The following is a 14,715-nucleotide window of genomic DNA, read 5'->3' on the forward strand; positions in this document are numbered from 1 at the left end:
AATTCGTTTGTTTTCGACCTGTTCTTTTCCTTAGTGTTCATCCCGTCTAGTAGGGTCTCCTTTCTGATGTGAATAGTGTAAACTTGGATCTACGTATGATCGTACCTTAACTGTTGTGCATCGTATTTTTCGGGGCGGAAAGTGGGTAATAGCCCAGTATTTGTCTAAACGAGCTTGTGAAACCACAGTGAGGCTGGCCGGTGACCAGACCAATGGTCATTGATCCACCGCGCGGACTACATTCTGGTCTGACTCACCTTCCAGTCCGGAAAACCAGCGTGCTGTCCGTTACCTTATACGAGCAGGTATTCATTTTTAACCAGTAATTCTAATGTTCATATTTAACTTTAACAACTTACAAGAATGAAATTATAATTAAATCAATACCATTCGCCGCTGACGGGCGTTCATATAGATCAACGGGGATAGTTGAAAATGTGTGCCCCGACCGGGAATCGAACACGGGATCTCCTGCTTACATGGCAGACGCTCTATCCATCTGAGCCACCGAGGGCACAGAGGATAGTGCGACTGCACGGATTTATCGCCGGCACGCACCCCGGGAGACCCACATTCTCAACTTATAGTCCATACACTACATTCGTAGTGCCCCTGCCCATTACACTCATTACTGGCGGCAGACAATCCACCAAGTCCCGTAAGAGTTCAGGCAAATCGTGTGCATCCGCACTGAAGAAGGTCATCAGCCGGTTAGCCTTCAACGATATGAAGGTGGCATCGGTTCTTTCGGACATGTCCGAAAGAACAGATGCCATCTTCATACTGACAAGAACATATGATGTTTTCTGTAGAATGTGTAGTAAAAAGGTTTTTTTAAAGATTAAGTTGTGTTGCATAACATGTAAGATGCTTATTATCTTTGTCGTACCGAAATATCCATGCGATTTGTTATGTCCCTTGAAACTTGTGTCGTGTTTGCGCTGGTGAACATGTGAGGGCTGCTTCATTGGAATGTCATACATAAAAGAAATGGACTAAATTCACAAGTATACTACAAGTGTTGACAGAAATCTACATATATTCTTCTGCATTCTTGACTAGTACATAAACCGAGCGATGTGGCGGAATGGATAGCACACTGGACTCACATTCGGGAGGACGACGGTCCAAACCGACGTTCGGCCATCCTGATTTCGGTATTCTGTGAATTCCCTAAATCACTTTAGGCAAATGCCGGGATGGTTCCTTTGAAAGGACATGGCGACTTCCTTCCCCATCCTTCCCTAATCCGATGAGACTGATGACCTCGCTATTTGATCCACTTTCCCAAATCAACCAACCAACCTACATAAAGACAATCCCTTGTTTAACCTTGTTACCAAAAATCTCGAAAAGTTCTCGACCGATTTACTTCTAGTTTTTACATAATACTCTAATAAACGTCCGGACGGACACACGCTACATATTTTTTAAAAATATATGTGATATATAAGTATATAAAACGGCCAACCTTATCAGCAAAATCTCGAAAAGTTCTTGACCGATTTACTTCCGAAAGAACAGGGACCACATACATTGAAATAGTTTCATTCAAGTAACTGTCCTCACAGATGCAGAAGCTGGAGAGGGCCCAATCGATGTACCTATTCATATCAACCGACTTCAGTTCCCAGTTCCTATGTAGTAACAATAAATTAGGCTAAAGGTAAAAAAAGACAGTAAGAGGACAGAGATTGGGGGTTGGAGGAAAGGGACACAGAGAGGGGGAGAAGGAGATGGACACGTATTTAGCAATTGTGTAGCATTGTTGGGTTCTAGTTCCGTATGTGTTTCACCACAGTTTCGTAAGTACGGTTAAGCGTCAGTGTTAACTCCCACAGATACGCATTTCTGGCGTGTTGACATTGCAATGAAGGTCTTAATTCCGGATAACGCCCTGCCGATGAAATTGTGACTTCGTAACATACTCTGGCATAATAAAAAAATGCTATAATGAGGGTACATGCAATTTATTATTACGTTTTCTAAATATTTATATGTATTAGATATCGCAGCTGTGACTGGTCCAGAGAATTGTGTGTTTTCCGGGACGGAAAAAAGATGTCACGTGACACGGCCGGGCGAAACCTCGCAGTTAACCCCCTGGCGGGCACGACGTTTTGTTTACGAGTCGGCGTGGCCGCAGAAACCAAGTGGTGGGCGTTGTGCTCAAGCTTTTGATTCGGCGCGAGCCGCCCTGCGACGCCTCGCTCTGAGAACAATGAGAGTCGGGCGGCCGACTGGTGGGGAGGGAGTGAGGCAGAGATCAATAGCCGCGTGGCTGCAGCGGCTCGCCGATCGCGCCTAAGCGAACCGCTTCACTCCGCTCCCACCTTCGTTGTGTTGCTCCGTGCTCGCTCCCGTGTAATGCTCGGTCAACAGCTGCTATGACTGTCGAGCAATACACGTGAGAAAGAGAACTTCCTTAGGTCGTTCTCACAAGGGACGTGTTTCTGGGCGTGGAAGACGCCAACCGTGGTTTCCAATGTGGTTGGTATACGCTCAGAAACGAGCTGCTACTTCACACGGAACGTGCTTTTCAACGTCACTTCCGATCGCGACGCTCTCCACCGGCAGCTGTCGGCTACATCTGGCGAACAAACTACAGCGGTAATGTTTACGAACGTGGATGTGTGTAAGGTAGCTACGATAGCGAGCGGAGAAAATCGCAAAGAAGGTTCTCGTTACATAATACAAACACTGTTCCTCCTTCATTGCGTCCATCAAAACGCACATTTGCTCCACTATCTGCTAGCCACGTTGCTCCGTCTGAAGTGCAGGTTACTCTGAATTGCGAGGGAATCAGCCATTTTTCAGTTCATGGTCCATGTTCTCTGACGCTTTCACGAGCTCAAATAAACCAACTTACGTATGAACACTTTTCTTATAAAGTGTAAGTGAAAATAGCGATTACAAAGGGCTGCAGTTATTAATGCATATCCACCTAAATCTTCCGACCAGACACCCACGGATTTCTTTTTATGGGCTATGTGAATGACTTGTATATGTACATCTGCCTAAAGCAATTGTATAACCCAAAATGCACATCTCTGATGCGCTCGCATGGGTGACTCCACATATGCTTCAGAATGTATGGAGCGAAATCAATTATTACTCGACGCTGTCCATGTGATGATAGAGCTCATATGTAACACCTACAAAGAAGGTAAAAACATTTTTAACTGCCTTTTAAATACCCTGCAATTCTAATCAGTGTAGTGACATGCATTGAACAGTTATAGCAGCTTGTAACAGCTATACAGGGTGTCCAAAAAGTCTTTCCCTGATTACATAAATTGATAACTCAGGCTAGAAGTAAGATACAAATATGAAACTTGTGTCGAATTGTTTACAACTATCGAAGTTTTTTTTCCTGTTGTAGGTTCGCAGTACGTAAGTAGTGGATGAGGTGCAGTGCCCAAGAAGCCATGTTAACCAATCAGGAGAAGGCACAGTGTGTCCTGTGCTACCATTAGACACGATCACCAACAACAGTGCAGAGAAACTTCCAGACAACATTTGGAAGGAATCCACCTGATGTCAAGAGCATTAAAGCCTGGTGTGACAAGTTCAAGAACACAGGATCGGTTGCTGACCTTCCGAGGTCTGGTCGACCAAGAACCTCAGCAGACAGGGTCGAAGCTGTAAGGCAGTCTTTTCTGCGAAGTCCGAAGAAATCGGTGCGCAGGGCCTCACGCGAATTACAGATGCCAAAAAGCTCTCTCCATGACATTTTACACAAACGTTTATTGTTTCGTGCATACAAAGTGCAAATCCTTCAGGCCTTGTTGCCCAATGACAGTACACGTCGATAAGACTTTGCGGTCGAAATGCTATCACGTATTGAGGACGATGATGGTTATCTCAGACGAATTGCCTTTTCCGACGAAGCGACCTTTTTTGTCAGTGTCGTAGTGAATCGCCATAATGTGCGCATTTGGGGTTCACAACCCCCTGGCGAGGTCATGGAGTGCACCAGAGGCAGTCCAAAGGTGAATGTTTGGTGCGCGCTATTGCACGATCGAATTATCGGGCCATTCTTCTTCGCTGAGGCTACCATCACATCTGCAGCGTATCTGGACATGTTGCAACTGTATGCTGTTCCTCAGCTGCTTCAGTATCACCCCGATGTCTTGTTTCATCAAGACGGTGCACCGCCTCATTGGGGTTTGGCGGTCCGTGCCTATCTCGATATGACGTTTCCTGGGCGATGGATTGGTCGTGATGGGCCAACGGTTTGGCCTCCACGCTCTCCTGACATAACCCCATTAGACTTCTTTTTATGGGGCTATGTCAAGGACGAGGTCTACCGAACACCTGTACCAGATCTTGAAACCCTGCGGCAACGGATAACCACAGTCGTTGAATCGATCCCTCCAGTGATGTTGGCTAATGTGTGGACGGAAACTGAATATCGCCTAGATGTGCTACGTGCTACTAAGGGTGCTCATGTGGAAGTTTACAGATGTGTGAAAAAAACTTTGATAGTTTGTAAACAGTTAGACACCAGTTTCATACTTGTATCTTACTTCTAGCCTGAGTTATCAGTTTATATAATCAGGGAAAAACTTTTCGGACACCCTGTATTCCTTTTGAATTGCCTCCTATACAAGCAACATCGGATATTTCGGAACTTATTTCTATGAACGAAAAACCTTCTGGAAAACACGAAGGTGAATAAAAAGATCCTCAGACCACATCGAGCCTCAATCTATAGCATTTCACGTGACATAAGTTATTTCGGTCTACGCCTTTTACGTTACGGGATACTAAATGTTTTGACCATACAAAAACGAAGCCTTTTTGATAAGTTTTGAATGCGCCGAAGCCCTGAAATGACGTACTTTCATTACACCGACATGACAATACAAAAGGCAACAATGACGGAAAGCCTTTAAATACATGTACATCGTTTCCCGTCATTTTATTACAACAAACTGGACGAAAAACAACGCGTGTTCGAGACGTCCACAACATACTAATGCTCTGAAACAACATATATTCATAGCAAGTGACTTGTAAGGATGTCTCACGTAAGAGTCGTCAAGCGCATTTTCTCTGGTGTTTCGGCAAATACTTGCAATTTCGTTCTTGCAGTATATAACTGGAGTCAGCTCACACAAAAGTTTTTCATGCGATGCCCAGTTTCGACGGGAAAGCATCTGTTGTTTTTCATTACAAAGAAAATGGTCCTTAAACTGATAGCGCGGTCTCAGATTAGTCTAGTGTGATATTCATTTTATAGATATATATTAACAGGGACAATAAAACACGAAGAATAACCAGTAATCCAGCTGCAACAGCTCTGTCCTCGCCCGCACTGACTGCTATCGCCATGCAGCAGCGCTGCTTCTCATTCGCTACTGGGGTACTGATTATTCTTCTAGTTTTAATGCTTTTGTTAACGCATACTGATACAGTTAACATCGCTGTATTTAATTTAGGAGCACGCTATTTAATGGGCACGTAATATTCCGTTTTGAAAACCATTTTGTTTGTAATGGGAAACAAATCATGACTTTCCGTCCAAACTGGACGTTGCATGAAAGGTGTGATGAGTAGCATTTGTTTGGGCCGACTCCAGCTACACATTGCAAAACCGGAATGGAAAATATCTGCTGAAACACCAAATAAAATGAGTCTGACGAATTTTAGGCAGGACACCGGTAGATACGTTACAGAAAAATGACCTCTCTCACTTGCCAAGTTCCCCTCCATGAACGAAAATCTGACGCGTCTTAATGTGAATTTCACACTTGGGAATACTCTGCTACTTCAAATTCACAAAAAGGGACTAGCTCCACATCCCATGCGAAAGGTCGGCTTCGCAAGATCTTCATGGTCCACGGTTTGAATCACTGCAATAAGCGACAGAAGTCCAACAAATATGAGCGGTGCGAACATTATAATAGAATGCGTAATACTGCTAATCGAGGGATGACCTCATCTGACTGCGCTCAGTGTAAAAGACTGCCAAAAACGCTACAAAACGAGTCAAGAAGGGAACAGCTGCTAACACAGACAAAAGCTCACCAGAAGAGTACCCAAAATCAATACTTTAAAATACGAATCTGAATTACTATATATCACTAAGAACATTGAAAAATATGTCTATCTCGAACAGATAGTTGAAACGAAAGTAGGGAGAAATGGCGCAAATCAAGGAATGCCAAAATTCACCACTAGTACAAAACAGCAGCGAAAACCACTGGCAGTTTGTCAGTTTGGCTGGGTAAATTAATATTTGGCTGCAGAAAGACAATACTGTGTCGCAGAAGGCATTTTGTGGACTAAACGGTACAGGACACGTACACTACCCTGTTTTGTTCAATAAGTATTTGGTTTTGAAGTTACGCTCAAGGAAAAAAAAAATGGTTCAAATGGCTCTGAGCACTATGCGACTTAACTTCTGAGGTCATCAGTCGCCTAGAACTTAGAACTAATTAAACCTAACTAACCTAAGGACATCACACACATCCATGCCCGAGGCAGGATTCGAACCTGCGACAGTAGCGGTCGCGTGGTTCCAGACTGAAGCGCCTAGAACCGCACGGCCACACCGGCTGGCTACGCTCAAGAAGAATAGAGACTTGAAGCCCAAACATCAGATTCGAAACGTAAAGCAAGCGTGTGCATCACTGCTCCTTGGTCAGTTCAACTGCGGCTAGGTAGTAGCTAAGCATTACAACTGAAATTCAAAAGTTACTGAGGGTTCTGTTCTCTGTCACGGGTAGAACTTCCTTTCACTTATTACTCCTTTCACCTCTAGCATCGGTTCATATATTAGCCGTAGTTCGGAGACATGAGAAACTGTAGATACCCTTATAACTACCTGCGTGAGTCATAACGTTAGAGCAAAGGAAGGAGATGCCAGCTCCAATACGGCCATGTCTAGTGAAGTACTGCATTGTTCAAACAGAGTTATGGCTGGGGTAGGATTTAGTTTACGGTCTTTGAAGCTGCCGCTCTGAAGGTTCTCTAGCATCGGAACCTATTCATTCGTTCTCTTCTTCTCTCCTGCTCGTCTTCAACGATCTTTAGTATCTTCTCCTCTTGTCTGCTCCACTGGCGCCTGCTACTCTTTTCCTGTATCGATCTACGGCATATTGGTCGGTGTGTACTTTCTTGATAACTTGGCTTGCATTTTGAGGTAGGTCTCACTCTCTCTCTGCCATTATAGCTTCTGACTCTGCTAAGGCCACGGTGCTGTGTCATCTGCAAACAGGTTATTCCGCGTAAAATCTCCGCGGTCTTCACACTGCATTAAATGTGAGTTAAAATCGAGTTTTCGAATGTGATCTTCGTCAAGAGATGACTGCCTGCCTGGAGCAATGTCTGCCTCCTCCCTGGCTTGTCATTGGTCGTGTGCCATCGCTTGGTAATCTAACTTCTATTGACCAAGTGACGTCATCTGGAGGGCGGGGTTCGCATGCAGATAAAGGAATCAGCGATGAGGCAGTAAGCACCTCATCCACCGCAGGGCCGTGATTAGGGGCGGAACGGAGAACACCACCAACATCACCCATTCCTTTAAGAATTACGTTCTTTGGTTTTATACCTTTGAAGACGCTCTGTCTCAACTGCTCGCCTCCGGGGACCACTGAGATTCTCGGTGTTCAGATCGCTTCAAATCCGACTTAAAACTAGCGTAACCTATGTCCACTTGAACCTGCTTGTCATAGTGAAGCCTTGGTCGCCCTCTATGATTCCCCCCCCCCCAAAAACATCCCAGCATTATCAAACTGACTTGTTTTATCAACCGATCCCTCATTTTAGTAAAGTTGTGCTGTAAAAACATGGACTCAGATTCGAGCAATACGTCTTCACTATTTAGTCGAGTTACTCATCTAACCTTTAGTATTATTCTGTAGCACTATATTTCAAAAGCTTCTATTTTCGTCTTGTTTACATTGTTTATCGTCAGCGATTCACTTCCGTAAAAGCTACGCTAGAATTACTTTTACGAAAGACTTTCGAATTCTTAAAATTTTGTTCGATGTAAAGCAATTTCTCTTTCTTAGAAAGAACGACTCACTTACTTTCTACGGCTCGCTTTCTGATACACTTATAAGCCAAAAACAAGTCCATGGTAGGTTTCTGGAGATACGTAGCACCAGATGTCTACTCGCAGGTCAAGATAAGTCTGTAAATTACGGTAGTTTGTGGACGCGGATCTGGTTCTCCATAGCGTCCCCGACGTGTTCCTTCGGATTCAAACTAGTCGTATATCATGGCCAAGACATTAACTTGAGTCCACAGCTGACATTGTGCCTTCAAATACCACCATAGGTCCGAAGGAAATTCATATGATGTCCCCAAAAGCGTAATACTGCCATAACCGGCCCACGTTCATGGTGTGGCGCATGTTTCGATGTATTCGGACACGACCGTCGACCCTGTGTAGCATGAAACGTGGGTCATTCGACCAGGCAATCGTAACTGACGATGTCTTTGGTCATCATAGGCATACTGCTGCGGAGCTCACATGTTCAAGCCGGCCGAAGTGGCCGTGCGGTTAAAGGCGTTGCAGTCTGGAACCGCTAGACCGCTACGGTCGCAGGTTCGAATCCTGTCTCGGGCATGGATGTTTGTGATGTCCTTAGGTTAGTTAGGTTTAACTAGTTCTAAGTTCTAGGGGACTAATGACCTTAGCAGTTGAGTCCCATAGTGCTCAGAGCCATTTTTTCACATGTTCAACGATGCGTACTGAGCGGTGTGCTCCGAAATATTTACGGCCACACCAGCAGTGTACACCGCCGTCAGATCTACCACGGCACGCCACCTGTCCTGCCATAAGGAGTGCGTAAGCCTCCGACCTCCAAGTTCTGTGATGAGGGTGGACATCATCTTGTCACCTACTCGTGGTTTCACCGTCCATTTCTCCTATAGATGCTCACGACAGAAGCATGCAAACAGCTTACCTGGTTCGTCGCTTCCGAGGTGGTCTCTCCCTGGCACTGGGCCTTAACGATCTGCCCTTCGTCAGAGTACCTTACGTCTGTGGATAACACCGGTTGCGGTCCGTATCTTGGCTAGAATGATACCCCATTCGTCTCTGCTCCGCTTGTTCGTTACCACGTCTAGCCGATAACGCCCCCAGACAATATAGCGATGGGTGGGCTCATTAGTGTTACTAAAATGTACTGGTTTTGTCTTCTGCTTCGCACAACAACAACGTCGACGACGACGGCGACGACAGTGGAAACTGACTATTCCGAACAGGCAGAAACCGGTGTTCCACAGCTCAGTCGTAGCTCACAGACTGGTAACGATCATAAAATCTTTTTCTAGATGTGAGCAGAAGAGGTGACGGCGGAAAATTCCTGACCATCAGTCTCATCCAGTAGAGACATGCGATATTGTCGACGCCGTGTGACTCAAGTGTTAGATTGGATATACATCTAGGTCTCTCTCTAGAGTGAAGCGTACGACGATTTTAGGGTCGCACTGCTAGATACAACCTATGCCAAAGTTTACTAGTGGTGCTAAATGGTTCAAATGGCTCTGAGCACTATGGGACTTAACATCTGTGGACATCAGTCCCCTAGAACTTAGAACTACTTAAACCTAACTAACCTAAAGACATCACACACATCCGTGCCCGAGGCAGAATTCGAACCTGCGACCGTAGCAGTCACGCGGTTCCGGACTGAGCGCCTAGAACCGCACGTCCACCACGGCCGGCAGTGGTGCTAAGAGACGTCATCGGAAATCCTTGGAAGAAAGGCGACGTTGTTCTTGCGAGACACTAGTAGCAAAGTAGAACAAATGTTTGAGAACTATTCTATCCTGCTGCCTCCTCCGTATATTTTGCGTAGGTACCTTGAGAGTTAGATAAAATTTCTACATCTACATCTACATCGGCTGCGCTGCAATTCACACTTAAGTGCCTGGCAGAGGGTTCACTTAACCACCTTTAGACTATTTCTCCATCATTCCACACTTGAACAGGCACTGTGGAAACCAACACTTAAATCCTTCCGCGAGAACTTTGATTTCCTGAACAGAGCACTGTGGAAACCAACACTTAAATCCTTCCGCGAGAACTTTGATTTCTCATATTTTATTACGATAATCATGTCTCCATATATAGGTGGGGTCCAACAAAATATTTTTGCATTCCGAGGAAAAAGTTTGTGATCGAAATTTCGTGAAACAATTTCGTCACAAAGATGTTTCAGTTATTGGCAGCCCAACTGGCGTATCACATCCTTGACCTCTGAACTTTTTCGATGTCCTCCATCAGTCCTGTCTGGTAAGGATCTCTTGCCGCGCAGAAGAGGACGGACAAGCGTAGTGTATACAGTCTCTTTAGTAGATCTGTCGCATTTCTAAGTGTTCTACCAATAAAACGCTGTCTCTGGTTCGCGTTATTTTTCAAATTTAAGTTGTTCACAACTGTAATCACAACATATTTAACTCTTCATTTGTGTGGCGATATTGGCGGTATTTTAATTCCGTCTGCCTGCTTCTGCCAAATGCGTTTCCTGTTACTGGAGTAAAATATTACCAGCGACCAGTAATGAAAGATACAATTTGACAGCCTTTCTAGACAGAAAAACAGTTCGTTGTAAAAGATGATTTTTACTTACGGTATTTCATGCCTTTTTTTCGCTCACACCAGGAAATGCCGTCTGCTTGCATGTTTTCGGGTTATTTCTTTGTTTGGTACTGTTGATTCTGCTCTAATCCCAAACTGCTTTGCACAAATAAGCTTTTTTATGTTAAACATAACATAATATAACACTTTTTATTTGTATCCTTCTGGCAAAATTTGTATCCTATGTTTGGCGTTACCAACTTTGCAACAAGTTTTCTTTGAGAATGAGATTTGCACTCGCAGCGAAGTGCGCGCTGATACGAAACTTCCTGGCAGATTAAAACTGTGTGCTGGACCGAGACTCGGACTCGGGACCTTTGCCTTTTGCGGGCAAGTGCTCTACCAGTTTTCCTTTGGTTTAAAATGGTTCTTTTTTCTGTGGTACGTCATATATGTGTTATCGCATTAAATTATGTTTGTATGTATTTATTTAATGCTTAAGACAAAGAAGGTAATAGAGATGGAGTTAAAAATCTAAATGATGAGTAGGTTGATGGTGGGTGGGGGTGGGAGGCAAACACGGTGAACAGTGAGTACAAAGCAGTGGGAGGGAGAATGAGTTGGAGGAAAAGTGTGAGCAGCAAGACGTAAAATGAAACTCGGTTGTGTGGGGAGGGGGTGGGAGGTGCGGAAGTTAGGGTGAGAGTGTGAAGGATGGGAAAGGGGTTGTATTTTTTCTGTTAGGTGATTTTTTCATTTATTTTATACTGTGTCTCGATTCCACTGTTTGTTATATCACTGAGTGACTTATTGTCTGTTAATCCTGTGTGTATAGATAAGTTTGTTTTTGAAACAGAGGAAGTGTCTGTTCTTACTGAATCTTATAATGTTCATATCTCTTCCTATAGTGCTTGATCTATGGTATTCTTGTTAAAAGTAGTCTGCAGGTGTTTAATGTTTTGTACTGTTTTTCCATGCCATGCTGTGCTCTTTATACCTTGTGGCATATGTTCTGACAGTCGTCTCACTGTAGATTTTTTCAGCACCTGGTATTTACCAGATTGTCGGTATCTGGTTTCGCTTTTAGTTTATGGATGTGTTTATAGGTTGAGTAATTTGTTTTGTATGCAGTGTTTCTGCCTTTTTTTAAAATGCCTTCCCTATTTTATATCTAAACTAGAGACCCGATCCAGGTTCGTAGCATTAAGTATTTACGGCCAGAGGACTTGCTTGGTATAGCGTACTGTGCGTGAGGGCCACTGCTTAGAGTTATTAACAAATATCATTAAGAAACAGAATATCATCAAGTTTTTATAACTTACGCCGTGAAAGCAGTGCACCACAGGAAAACTGTCTGGAGGCATGAGTGTCGTGAGTTCCATATTGAATTGCCCACATCTTGGTTGATTCAATGTACGGAGAAAGCTGAAAGCTGAGTCATTTTCTGAAAGAACTTCTACTCTTTATAGTAAATTACTCCAAGTTGCTGAAGTACTTCTTCGCAAAACTTTTTACTTGTAGCATAATAAGTAAGACATATTTTGGTGCACTATTTTTCGCTTGTTCTCAAATTGTTGCAAGGAAACTACTGCTTAAAGATATTTGATTATTTTAAAGTGTAAGTCTCACGTCACAGCCTGATGATATGGTGGTTATCCTTTCGTTATTGGTCACGTTTACTACGACACTTCAAAACAGAGTAACACACTGCTCTTGGTTAGAAGAATTTGCAGTGAATTAAGAGCGCAGATTGTGATAACTAATCTGAAAAAAGCAGAAATTGGTAGTCTGAAATCGTAGTCATATTTCGAAATGCATATTTCCACTGAGAGGTGAATAGTGAAAAAAAGTGACCCGGCCGGGAGGCGATCCCAGAATCTCTTGGTTTTCAGCCACACGCTCAACCGCTAGATCAACACAAGAGATACGAATTAGATGCCACTTGCTGCAGTCTTGAGTCACTGCTGTCTCTAGAGTCATGGCGGCTGTTCGTTAGGTGGCAAAGTCATTGTTTCCACAACTTAACTTTCATTCATCATAATTCGGACAATTTGTACGAAGTATCTACAAATTATATACAACAACTTCCTCGGGAAGCGGTATATCTGCTAGTCCAAACCGGGTCAAAATACCTACAGCAGTTTCTGAGATTAGCCTGCATATACAGACTGACTGAAGTATGCGAATTCAGTTTATATATAGTGAGATTTGTTGCTTGCTCATTCAGTACCATTTCCTTTCGATTGTGCCATATTTATCTACTGGCGTTTCTTTGTATCTATTTTTAAAGCTATTTGTTTTATGGTGGAATCGTATTGAGTCTGTTTAGCATGTACCTGATAACAGCTTGTTTGTGATTCTGAGGGTGGTTTGAAATTGCATTTATTATTGCGTCTGTCGTGGGTTTTTTGTATGTCAAGTGATCTTCTTTTCTCATGGTTGTATCTAGAAAGTAGAGTGTTTTCTTGTTCTTCTTCTATTGTAAATTTTATGTTCTTGTGTCTAATGTTTATGTCGTTGTGTAATTGTCGTATTTCGTTTTGAGGTTCATCCACCATGTATATTATGCAATCCATATACCTGTACTAGTAGACGACGTAGCTTTTCTTGTTACTACATATTCAAATATAAGTTTCTGTATTATATTAACGAAGAGGTTGGCTAATGTTCCGGAAACATGTGAACCCAAAGGCAAATGTTCTTGCATCTAGTATTCCCGATTGGTTTAAAATAGTTTTGTTATGTTTGCAACAGTAACAATTTTATTGCTTCGGATATATGTTCAGGAGGTCTCTGGTTGTGTGTTTTCAGGTTTTCTTCGATTAGTTTACTTGTTTCATTAACAGGTATGCAACTGAACATCAAAGGAGAGCAGCGTTATTGTGCATGGGATTTATATACCCCTTAAGTGTTCTATTACCTGAATGCTATTTCTTATTGATCTGTCACTTTCAAGCATAAAGTATTAGGTGACTTGTGATTGCATTTGCTGTGCTAGTAGGTCTGTGGGAGCTGCTCTGAAATTTGCTATCGGGTAGACGGGAATATCTTATAGAATTTTAGTTGACAACACATGTTGGGTGCCTATGAATTTTATTTGTACCAGTCCCTGTTTCTCCTGTTTGACAAATGTCTGAGTTATATTTTTGAGTGGGATTTTAATCTGTTTACTGGGTTTCATTTTGACTTTTCATGTTGTTTTTGCAGATTTGTTTTTCTATATTATCTTTGTCAGATTTATTATAACAACTTATAATGTTTGCAGATTTACTTCGGATTTTTAATTGTTTTGATCATCACAACTATTTTTGGGTTTACTGTCATCTTTTTTAATCTGTTCTAATGTTTTAATTTCATCTTTTGTTAATTGTTCAGTTTCCCCGTATTTACATGACTGTGGCCGTTTCCCTTCTGTGCTGAGAATACATTCAGATTCTATAATGAGATCTACTTGTTCATTTGACTCAACATTGTGTTTTAAAACATTTTCTAAGAGCTGTTGCCCATTGTCAGTGTTATGTACGCTGTTTTTAGGTTTTGTGTGGTGCAATCTGAGCTTTTTAATTTTCCTTTTATGCTTTGGTGGCATTTTTTCTAATGCTCTTCATGTGCAGCATTCGACTTTTTCCGTGATGGAAGAGAAAATAACAGGGCTGTTCAATTTTTTTTTTTTTTTTGCTGTCTGCTGATGGATTTCATACAATTTTTGATTTAGGTTTTGTTTTTTTCGAATAAAATGACGTAATTTCGTGTTTGAGCCAACCATTTTGAGCAGCTTGTCTGGTAAATTTCGCTCTTCTCTCAGTTTAGTTGAATTGATAGCCATTACATTTGTACGAATTATCATGTAATTGAAATTAAATGGATTCCTTTTACTGCTCAAGACAGATTAGGGCAAGTACCAAGACATCCGGTCTTTCTTCGTCGCTCTACTCGGGAATGGAATAGAACAAAAATGGCTAATAATAGAAGAACGTACCGTCGGCAATGTATTGTACAGTGTTTTCCAGAATAAATAAATAGATTCAGCTGATATGCAATATATGCAACCAAAGTTGTTGGAAAGCACCTGTCAGACAGATCCGTTGGAAGTATGCCAAGGAAATCTAATTCATTCACGAAAGAAGTGGCTTAGAATTAACGGACGAGAGGGGAAGTCCAAAGAATAGCGCCTC

General features: G+C 42.6%; 1 non-coding gene across 1 annotated transcript; it reads right to left on the reverse strand.

Moving 5' to 3' along the window:
* Window positions 1-440: 440 nt before the first annotated feature.
* Trnat-ugu lies at window positions 441-515 on the reverse strand. Its single transcript has one exon. It is a non-coding gene; the product is annotated as a tRNA-Thr (tRNA).
* Between the last annotated feature and the right edge of the window lie 14,200 nt (window positions 516-14,715).

This window comes from Schistocerca piceifrons, chromosome 2 (genome assembly GCF_021461385.2).
Source record: "Schistocerca piceifrons isolate TAMUIC-IGC-003096 chromosome 2, iqSchPice1.1, whole genome shotgun sequence".
In the NCBI taxonomy this organism is placed as follows: domain Eukaryota; kingdom Metazoa; phylum Arthropoda; class Insecta; order Orthoptera; family Acrididae; genus Schistocerca; species Schistocerca piceifrons.